Below are 10,613 nucleotides of genomic sequence, written 5' to 3'. Positions count from 1 at the left end.
GTAGATTGATGATAAAACAAATGAATTTAATCAATTTTAGACTAAGGCTGTAACGTAACAAAATATGGAAAAAGTGAAGGGGTCTGAATACTTTCTGAATGCACTGTATCTGCCTATCATGAGGGAATTCATCAAATGCCTTCTAAAGTCTGTGCAGATAACATCCACCGCGCTATCATGAATCACTCGTGCCACTTCCTCAAAAAACTCAGACAAGTTAGTACACATGACCTGTAACGGGCAAAATCATCCTGTCTGTCCCTACTTATCCCATTCACTTCCAAATGCGAGTAAATCCTATTCCAAAGATTCCTCTCCAATAGATTTCCTTCATGATGGTCGGCATAGACATAGTGGAATGAAGGACCAGTTTCTGTTCTACATTGTACTGCGACTCTGTGATTATGTGGGGTTTGTTTCACAGTTGATGACCATGTTTATCCTGCAACAAAATATACAGGGAATCATATCCCATTGGTTCAATGAATACCGAGTATATGATAGAGGTTTGTGTCCCTAAGCAAGGACCCAATGGACAGAAGTTGGCGTGAAGTTTTGAGAAAAGATATATCGTGGATGGAACAGCAAGCAGTGCAACAAGCAAGTTTGAATGAGAATTATTAACGTCATTATATCATTTTTCTGAAGAATTATGACATCATTATCCCGCTCAACAGGATAAACTTGTAATATCTTTTACAGGAATACAAGGAAAGATTGATTATAAAGTACAGTTTCATTCTATTTCCTTCCTCAGGGCACTTGTATGATATTTTTCTATGTGCAATAAAATGATGATTACTTTCAGCAATTTTCAAATGTACAACTGAAACATACGCAACAGTTCCAACTACACCCCAGTTGCTAGCTTGGTCATGAGATTGCTAATGAAACATTTTCATCATGCCAAAATAATTTCCTCCCCTTCTAAAAGGGTCACATCTTTTGTATCGAAGGAGAAACACATCAAAGCTGATATTTTTATAGTACGGTAGCTAAATGATATGAAATTATGTGCAGTAGACATAGAAACATAGAAAATAGGTGCAGGAGTAGGCCATTCGGCCCTTCGAGTCTGCACCGCCATTCAATATGATCATGGCTGATCATCCAGGTGTCACAGTTTAAGGATAAGAGGGAAGTCTTTTGGGACCGAGATGAGAAAATCATTTTTTACACAGAGAGTGGTGAATCTGTGGAATTCTCTGCCACAGAAGGTAGTTGAGGCCAGTTCATTGGCAATATTTAAGAGGGAGTTAGATGTGGCCCTTGTGGCTACGGGGATCAGGGGGTATGGAGAGAAGGCAGGTATGGGATACTGGGTTGGATGATCAGCCATGATCATATTGAATGGCGGTGCAGGCTCGATGGGCCGAATGGCCTACTCCTGCACCTATTTTCTATGTCTATGTTTCTATGTTTCATCTTGCACTTAACATTATTCCCTTCATCCTGTGTCTGTACACGCTAGACGACTTGATTGTAATCATGTACAGTCTTTCTGTTGACGGGATAGCTCATCAGAACAAAAAAGCTTTTCACCGCACATTGGTGCACGTGACAATATACTAAACTAATCTATTTGTAGGTGCTGCCACACCCAACAACATTGAAGCAACCTTTATACTGTCAAATGGAATAACTAGTTGTTGCAAAACACCATTTTTATTACAATATTGTTCTGATGAAATTAATGTGCACAAGAAAGCCATTTCATTACATAGTTCATGAAAGGAACACAGTTTACACTACTCAAGCAATGGGGAAAGGGCAAAGTGATAGGTTGATGTTACAGGAAACACGAGAGTGTAGATGCTGGACTCTCGAGCAAAATGGAGAAAGGTCGCGACCTGGAATGTCATCTGTCCATTACCTCCACTTATCTTGCATGAGCCGCTGAGTTCCTCCAGCAGCGTTTTGTGCAGGTAGAGGTTACTACTGGGAGAATGGCTGTGAACCTGCATCCAGGTGGCCCAAGGACCAGTGGTTATACTTTCTTTGAATTCAGGGCACCAAGAGATTTGGCAGCATGCTGGGCATCCAAGCATCCCAGACATCCGAGAGGATCATCACTCTTTAGGGAATCCTAGATAAGGGAATAGACGAGGAAAGGTCTGTTTTTTTATTTACCAAATTTTGTTGTTCATTATGGGTTTTACAACTATGTTTACATATCGGTTGTGCTGCTGCCAGTCAGAATTTAATTGGACAATAGACAATAGACAAAAGGTGCAGGAGTAGCCAGCACCGCCATTCAATGTGATCATGGCTGATCATCCACAATCAGTACCCTGTTCCTGCCTTCTCCCCATATCCCCTGACTCTGCTATTTTTAAGAGCCCTATCTAGCTCTCTCTTGAAAGCATCCAGAGAACCTGCCTCCACCGCCCTCTGAGGCAGAGAATTCCACAGACTCACCACTCTCTGTGAGAAAAGTGTTTCCTCGTCTCCGTTCTAAATGGCTTACTCCTTATTCTTAAACTGTGGCCCCTGGTTCTGGACTCCCCCAACATTGGGAACATGTTTCCTGCCGCTAGCGTGTCCAAACCCTTAACAATCTTATATCTTTCAATGAGATGCCCCCTCATCCTTCTAAACTCCAGAGTGTACAAGCCCAGCTGCTCCATTCTCTCAGCATGTGACAGTCCCACCATCCCGGCAAATAACCATGTAAACCTACGCTGCACTCCCTCAATAGCAAGAATGTCCTTCCTCAAATTAGGGGACCAAAACTGCACAGAATACTCCAGCTGTGGTTTCACTAGGGCTCTGTACAACTGCAGAAGGACCTCTTTGCTCCTATATTCGACTGCTCTTGTTATAAAGGCCACCATACCATTCGCTTTCTTCACTGCCTGCTGTACCTGCATGCTTACTTTCATAGACTGATGTACAAGGACCCCCAGATCCCGTAGTACTTCCTCTTTTCCCAACTTAACGCCATTTAGATAGTAATCTGCCTTCCTGTTTTTGCTACCAAAGTGGATAACTTCACATTTATCCGCATTAAACTTCATCTGCCATGCATCTGCCCTTCCCCCAACCTGGCCAAGTCACCCTGCATTCTAGTAGCATCCTTCTCACAGTTCACACTGCCACCCAGCTTTGTGTCATCTGCAAATTTGCTAATGTTACTTTGAATCCCTTCATCCAAATCATTGATGTATATTTCCATGATCTTCCATTTTGAGACATATGACAAATAAAACACTTGTGACTCATAAATAGGCCCTTGACTGTTAACTCTGCAGAGCTGGACATGCCACAGATGTTAACTCTGGATGACCTTGACCTACTCCCAAATCTGCACAAGGTTAAGAAAGCAATTAGTCAGACCAGCTTTGACAAGGCATCAGGCCAGGGTGGTCTTCAAGATGAAGATCAAGGTGTACAATGCAGTTGTACAATACAATACACATTGCATACTGTACGGCTGTGCAACGTGAATGACTTTATACTTTAAACTTTAGAGATACAGAGTGGAAACAAGCCCTTCGGCCCACAAAGGTCTTGTAACAGGTCATGTCCAAGAAAGAGATTGTATTGAAAACAACCTCAGACACAGTGGCATTCCTCCAAGAGAGCTGTAGTCTAGCTGGAAAGGGTGCAGAGCAGATTTACAAGGATTTACAAGGATATTTCTAGGACTCGAGGGCCTGAACTATAGTGAGAGGTGGAACAGGCTAGTACTCTATTCCTTGGAGCGCAGGAGGTTGAGGGATGATCTTATGGAGGTGTTCAAATTCATGAGTAGAATAGATTGGTTAGATGCACAGAGTCTCTTGCCAGGAGTAGGGGAATCAGGAACCAGAGGAATGGGCTTAAGGTGAGGAGGGAAATATTTAATGGGAACTCGAGTCATAACTTTTTCACACAAATGGTGTATGGATCGAACTGCCGAAGGAGATAGCTGGGACAGGCACTATCGCAACGTATAAGAAACATTTAGACAGGTACATGTATAGGACAAGTTTGAAGGATATGGGCCAAACACAGGCAGGTAGGTGGGATATGTAGGTCGGTGTGGGCAAAATGGACCAAAGGGCCTGCTTCCACATTGTATGACTGTATAACTCAATGACCTTAGGTGTCCAGGGTAGAACAGGTTGATGTGCTACAGTCAAAAGTGCCTTTCTCAAGTTTGAAGGCTACCAAGAGGACTGAGTCACCTTAGCCAGAGAACATAGAAAGGCCCCAGCATCTGTATATACCACTGCATCTTTCCTATGCTGCCAGTGTTGGTGAGCGTGTGCCTCCAGGGCTGCTCTTGCCAGCTACACTTGGGCTCAACAACAAAGCCTGCACAACTGACATCATTGAACTCAATGCACTCGGTAACGATTCAATCAAGCAGTCCCGTTACATTTTACTATTCCTGGCAAACAGCAAATGCATGAGTCTTCAATAGGCCTTGACAGCAGTCAGCCACAAGTACAGTATCAGGCAAGGCTTCTTCAACCAATCCGAGAACCAAACAGTCCTTAAGAGAAAACCAAACAACACTCACATGCTTCTGCTCTTCCAAACCGTGGCAACTGCAAATGTAGGCACTTCCCTTCATTATTGGTTCCTAGAAACATTCTAACTCCAGTTCGAAGAAGTTCAAACTAAAGCAAAATCTCTTTTTACACACATGATCAAACGATGTCCTGTCACATGACAAGTATTACCTGTCATAAGGCAAATCACAATTACAAACAGATTTATTAAGCTGTTATTCCATATTTTTTAACAGCGTTAGCTACGCATTACAATGTGATAAATTAAACCATCATTCTTGATTAGTGAGGGTGTCAAAGGTTTCAGAGAGAAGGCAGGAAAATGGGTTGAGAGGGAAAGATGGATTGGTCATGATTGAATGGCAGAGCAGACACGATGGGTTGAATGGATTAATTCTGCTCCTATGCCATGTGGTCCTATGATTATTACTCTAAACCAATTACAAAGCCCATGTCTTCTTCTGTATCATTTAACTGAGGTTTCGTTCTGAAGAGACACGATTTGCTGGAAATTATTTTCTGAAAGTCAGGAGATCCACACCACCCACGCCTCCGTTCCCAGCCAGAGGAAGGATATAAATCTCCTCTACTCACTTTCTTACTCACCACCCTTTAGAGTCAACAGGTTTATACAATTTTCAGTAAGATAACATCACAGGACAAATCTTTCCTTTTCACCTTTCAATATTCTGAAAAGACAATTTATTTTGTGACAGCCTTGCCTGCTCTTCCATCTCCACCACACTCTCCCCTTCTGAAGGCACGTTTCCATTCAACCACAGGAGGTATGACACCCGTCTTTTCACCTCTTCACATCCCATCATCAAAGGATCTAAACAGTCCTTTCAGATGAGGCAGTGATTCACCTGCACTCCTTCTTATTTACTGCATTCTGCATTCACAATGTAGTCTTCTCTACAATGGAAATGCCAAACTCAGAATGAGTAATAGGGTGATGCAGTGGTATAGCATAGAAACAGGTACTTTGGCCCACCATGTCAATGCTGGCCTTTTCTTTAATCCAACCTAAGGTCAGGACTGATATCTCAATGTGCCACGGTATAGATGCTACCAGTGTGATACAGATGAGGGTAAGAGAGAGGGTGGAGTTGTCTTGATAATCAGGGAGGACATAACTACAGAGGAAATTCTTGAGGTATAGTCCAAATGAGGCTTAAGGGAATGATAATTTTGATGAGACTCTATTAGAGGCCTCCCAATAATCAAAGTGATTAGAGAAGCAGATGATTTGTAGTTAACATTGTTGGTAAATTTGAAGATGGTACAAACATTGGTGGTGTAGTGGACAGTGAGGAAGGATCTCTAAATGAAGAACAGGATCTAGACCATGTGGGTCAAGAAATGGCAGATGGAATTTAACTCTCACAACTGTGAGGTTTTTCACTGTGGAATGTCAAACCAGGGCAGGAATTGTGACATAAATGATGGAGCCCTGGAGAGTGTTGCAGGACAGAGATCTGGGAGTATATGTGGACAGGGTGGTGAAGAAAGCCTTTAGCATGCTTGCCTTCATTGGGAAGGATATTGAGTATGTAAGTTAGCACATCATGATGAAACTGTACAAGTTTGTGAGACTACATCGGGAGTACTGTTTGCAGTTCTGATCACCCAACTAAAGGAAGGATGCCATTAAATTGGAAAGGGGAAGAGATTCACTCAGCTATTCACTAGGATCTTGTTTATCTCATGTCATCTTTACGTGTGTTTTCATACACCTTCAGTAGATCACAGATCAATCAATAAGTTACATATTATGTCATGAACTATATCAGGAGACCACAGATAGACACAAAATGCTGGAGTAACTCAGCGGGTCAGGCAGCATTTCTGGAGAAAAGAAAAAGGTGCCGTTTCGGGTCGAGACCCTTCTTCAGACTGAAAGTAAGGGAGAGAGTGGCTAGAGGTAGGAATAGGTACAAATGACTGCGTGTCATTCTGCAATCATCTTCACTCTGTTTATTTCTTTCAAGGCCATGAGTTGGTTGTTTTAATGAACCCGCTCATTTTGTTTCAATGCTTTGATGGGGAAAAACTCTGAGTTTTAACCTAGTGATGATTGTGACATTTAACACTTCAGAAGGCTGCTGGATCAGAACCAGACTCGATGGAACCCAGGGTGCAACCTTTGCGTAAATTGTATTGGTAGTCACGCCACAGGAGTTTATACAAGGAAACAGATGGTTAATGCCAACTGTATCCTGTTTGCATGTACAAACAGCTCCTCAGAATTTCCTTCAACTTACAACTTTTGCTTTAGAAGATCATTCCAGTACCTCACAGCATGGTGGGATAAAAAGCTTTGAAGATTTACATGTGTATGGAGGCCACTGAACCTCTTTTACCACATGGTCATCTGGCCTCTTTAACATGTGTAGTATTGAATGTATTATTGCTGTAGTTATGACTATATTCCACACTGTGGTGATCATTTGTGGCAGCACAGTGGCGCAGGGGTAGAGCACCTAACTTACAGCACCAGAGACCCGGGTTCAATCCTGATTATGGGTGCTGTCTGTACAGAAATTGTACAATCTCCCCATGTCCAGTGTGGGTTTTCTCCGGGATCTTTGGTTTCCTCTGACAGTCCAAAGATGTACAGATTTGTGGGTTAATTGGTTTTGGTAACATTGTAAATTGTCCCTAGTGTGTGTAGGATAGTGTAATTGTGCGGGGATCGCTGGTCGGCGCAAACTCGGTGAGCCAAATGGCCTGTAACTGCACCGTATCTCTAAACTAAACTAGAGGCCAGCCAGTTAACAGCAGCTTATGGGCAGCTGGTCAACAACAGAACCAAACAAAAAGACTCCTATTTATCTACTATCAACAATAAGGAGATGTCTTCATGTTTATCACAATCAAACATGTTTTGAATATTGAATCTCTGAGGTCCTTTGATATAGGCTCCTTTTCCCCAATGTAGACGGTGGGATTGTGGAATTGTAAAATGTTAAAACTTTAGCAGAGATACTGACTGCATCTGAGGCTTGTTATTTTTGAGTTGAGATGTAGTCTTCTCAACTTCTTATTGGTCAAGTGTGGCAACCACAGGCCCCGAATGGGCTGCTGAGGGAGAGAGTCCAGGAGCTCACATCAAGGACAGAGTCATGGTGGAGAAGGTCTCCAGGACATTTCTTCCAGAAGGCATTGACTATCCTTGATTAATTCACTTCTGCCCTGGGCTCTCTGTGGGGCGGGACACTGGATGGTTGGGCCATGGATGTCTTTTGACAATGCTAAATAACTCACCCATGCCATGGCTGAGGGGTGAAATGCCAAGTCTCTATGCTTTCCCCAGTCACTATTTGTTCTTTCGATCAAAGGCTTAAGATCGTGTTTAAGCATAAATGATACCGTGATTAGTTCTACTGGCTCACAACTCCAGGGAATCAGCTTTGATTCTACTTCAAATGTAGTCAGCATGAAGCTTGCCTTTCTCTCCCACCTCCGTGTGGGTGTTACAGTTTCCTAGGGAAAGATTAATTAGCTCCTATAAACAACTATTGTTCGGTGTAAGTTAATGGCAAAAAAAATCAAAGTTGATTTGATGAGCATGTATGTGGGAGAAGATAAGTTAAAAGGATACGAGAGAAATAATGAGACTAATGGAAACTAATGCGTCCGTCTGAGACTAATTGCATTGCTCTCATGGGGACTAGTACAGATCCAATGGGCCAAATTACCTACTTCTGTGCAGTCATAAGTGTAAGATACATTATTAAACAAAATACATGGAAACACTATTAAATATGAATGGTTAGAAACAAAGCTTATTTGCACAAAGAACAAGTATTCCTGATTGGTGTCATAGAGTAAGAACATGGGTATTTCTGGGATGTTCATTTGGTTATGGTCAGACTGGCATTCAATAAATCAGATGTTGGGAAAATTAAAGAGATGAAATATCCTGCTCTGTGTTGCTGCAGATGTGTGATTCACTGGTGGCCAGGTTACAGGACCTGGTATTAATAAAAGGAATGTGTTCCTGCCTCACTTGTAACCTGATAAGATGCAATGGCTTAGTTTCGCTTTTGCTGAACTAGCTCCATATATCATGTGCCAATTGACATTTCTCTCCAGTCTGTACAAAGTAATCAATTCAAGCCTTTAAATTGCCTTGGCACATTATTGACAGAGTGGAGAAAGGATGGGTAGAACTTGCCATTACCCCAAGAACGAATATAACTTTAGAAAGGGCACATCGTGGCTGCAATTTCTGAAGCTGGTTCAGAATCTGCCATAAGAACAAATTAAGAAATAACTTCACAACTTTTGTTGCACTTTTAAAATATTACTAGACTAAGTGGGACCCGTTGGGTCCCAGCTTCACACGGGAGGGCTGGTCCCCCAATGCAATATTCCACCTCTCCACCAATTCCAATATTGCTGGCCAGTGGAGTGGGGGGGGGGGGGGGGGGGGGGGGGGGGGGGCTAGTATGGCCATTGTGGGCCAAATGGATTCTTGGGCTGGCAGCTCAGTCACTGACACCAGGCAGCTCAATCACTCAGCAAGGCAAGCTGGCAGCTCAGTAACCCGTGCCTGGTGGGCTGGCAGCTGAGAAACTGCCAGATATTCTGCCAAAAACAGGTGACAGACTGTGTGAAAGAGAAGGGGGAGAGGGTGGACAATCAATTTTAGACATTTTCATCTTTTTTTACAAATCACAGCAATGAAGGAGGAAGGTCTAACCTTGCATGGATCCCTGGGGTGCTAGTATGGGTGTTGTGCACTGAAGGGACTGGTTTACAGAGGGCTAGTATGGACATTGTGGACTGAATGAATTATTGGACTTGCAGTTCAGTGAGTCATGGCTGGTGGGCTGGCAGTTCACTAAGTCATGGCTGGTGGGCTGGCACTTCAGTCACTTAAAGCTGGTGGGCTGGCAGTTCACTTACTCCTGGCTGGTGGGCTGGCAGTCCAGTCACTCACGGCTGGTGTGGTGGCAGTTCACTCAGTCACCCCTCCTCCCTTCACCCCCCACTCTGCTCCTTGCCATTCCTCTCCCCCCCACGCATTCAGTCCATCTCACCTCAACCTCCCCCCCCCCCCAAGTGTGCAGGCAGCAAGTCCAACCTCACAGCACTCCAAGCAGAGTGCAGGCAGCAAGTCCAATTTCACAGCATTTTGAGCAGAGTGCACACACATACACTCACACACACACACAGACACTCACACAGACACTCACACACAGACACACACAGACCAACACACTCACGCCAACACATCACACAAACACACACGCACAGACACAGACAGACACTCTCACAGACATACACAGACAGATACTCTCACAGACAGACACAGACGGACACAGACATCCACAGACAGATACTCTCACAGACAGACACAGACAGACACAGACAGACACAGACTGACACAGACAGACAGACACAGACAGACACAGACTGACACAGACAGACAGACAGACACACAGACACACAGCCAGACACTCACACACAGAGACACACACACAGAGACACACACAGACACACACACACACACACACACACACACACACACACACACACACACACACACACACACACACACACACACACACACACACACACATAGACACACACACACACACACACACACACACACACACACACACACACACACACACACACACACACACACACACACACACACACATACACAGACACACACACACAAAGACACATTCACACACACACACCAAAAGTAAACTTTTTTGAATACTCAAACGGCTGAGCACGGCGTCTGTACTTTGGGCCTTCTGCACTCAGCAACACTTCCGCATTCAGCACGACTTCTGCACTCACCGGAAATGATGCAATCAGCGTGACCTGTCCACTAAGCGGAAATCACGAAATGAGCGGGACTTTTGCAGTAAACACGGTTGGACCTAATAAAGCGTTTATTCCTTCCAAACAGTTGCAAAAGGCACAGTTGCAATAGCCACACAATTCAATGGCCACACAATTCAATGGCCACACAATCTAATGGCCACACAATTCAATGGCCACACATTTCAATGGCCGCACATTTCAATGGCCACTGTTGCAAAAGGCACACAATTCAAATAGGCACACATTTCCAACAGGCACACATTT

This window comes from Amblyraja radiata, chromosome 5 (genome assembly GCF_010909765.2).
Source record: "Amblyraja radiata isolate CabotCenter1 chromosome 5, sAmbRad1.1.pri, whole genome shotgun sequence".
In the NCBI taxonomy this organism is placed as follows: Eukaryota; Metazoa; Chordata; class Chondrichthyes; order Rajiformes; family Rajidae; genus Amblyraja; species Amblyraja radiata.
The sequence above is the reverse complement of the archived record's forward strand: the minus strand, read 5'-3'. Positions refer to the sequence as shown.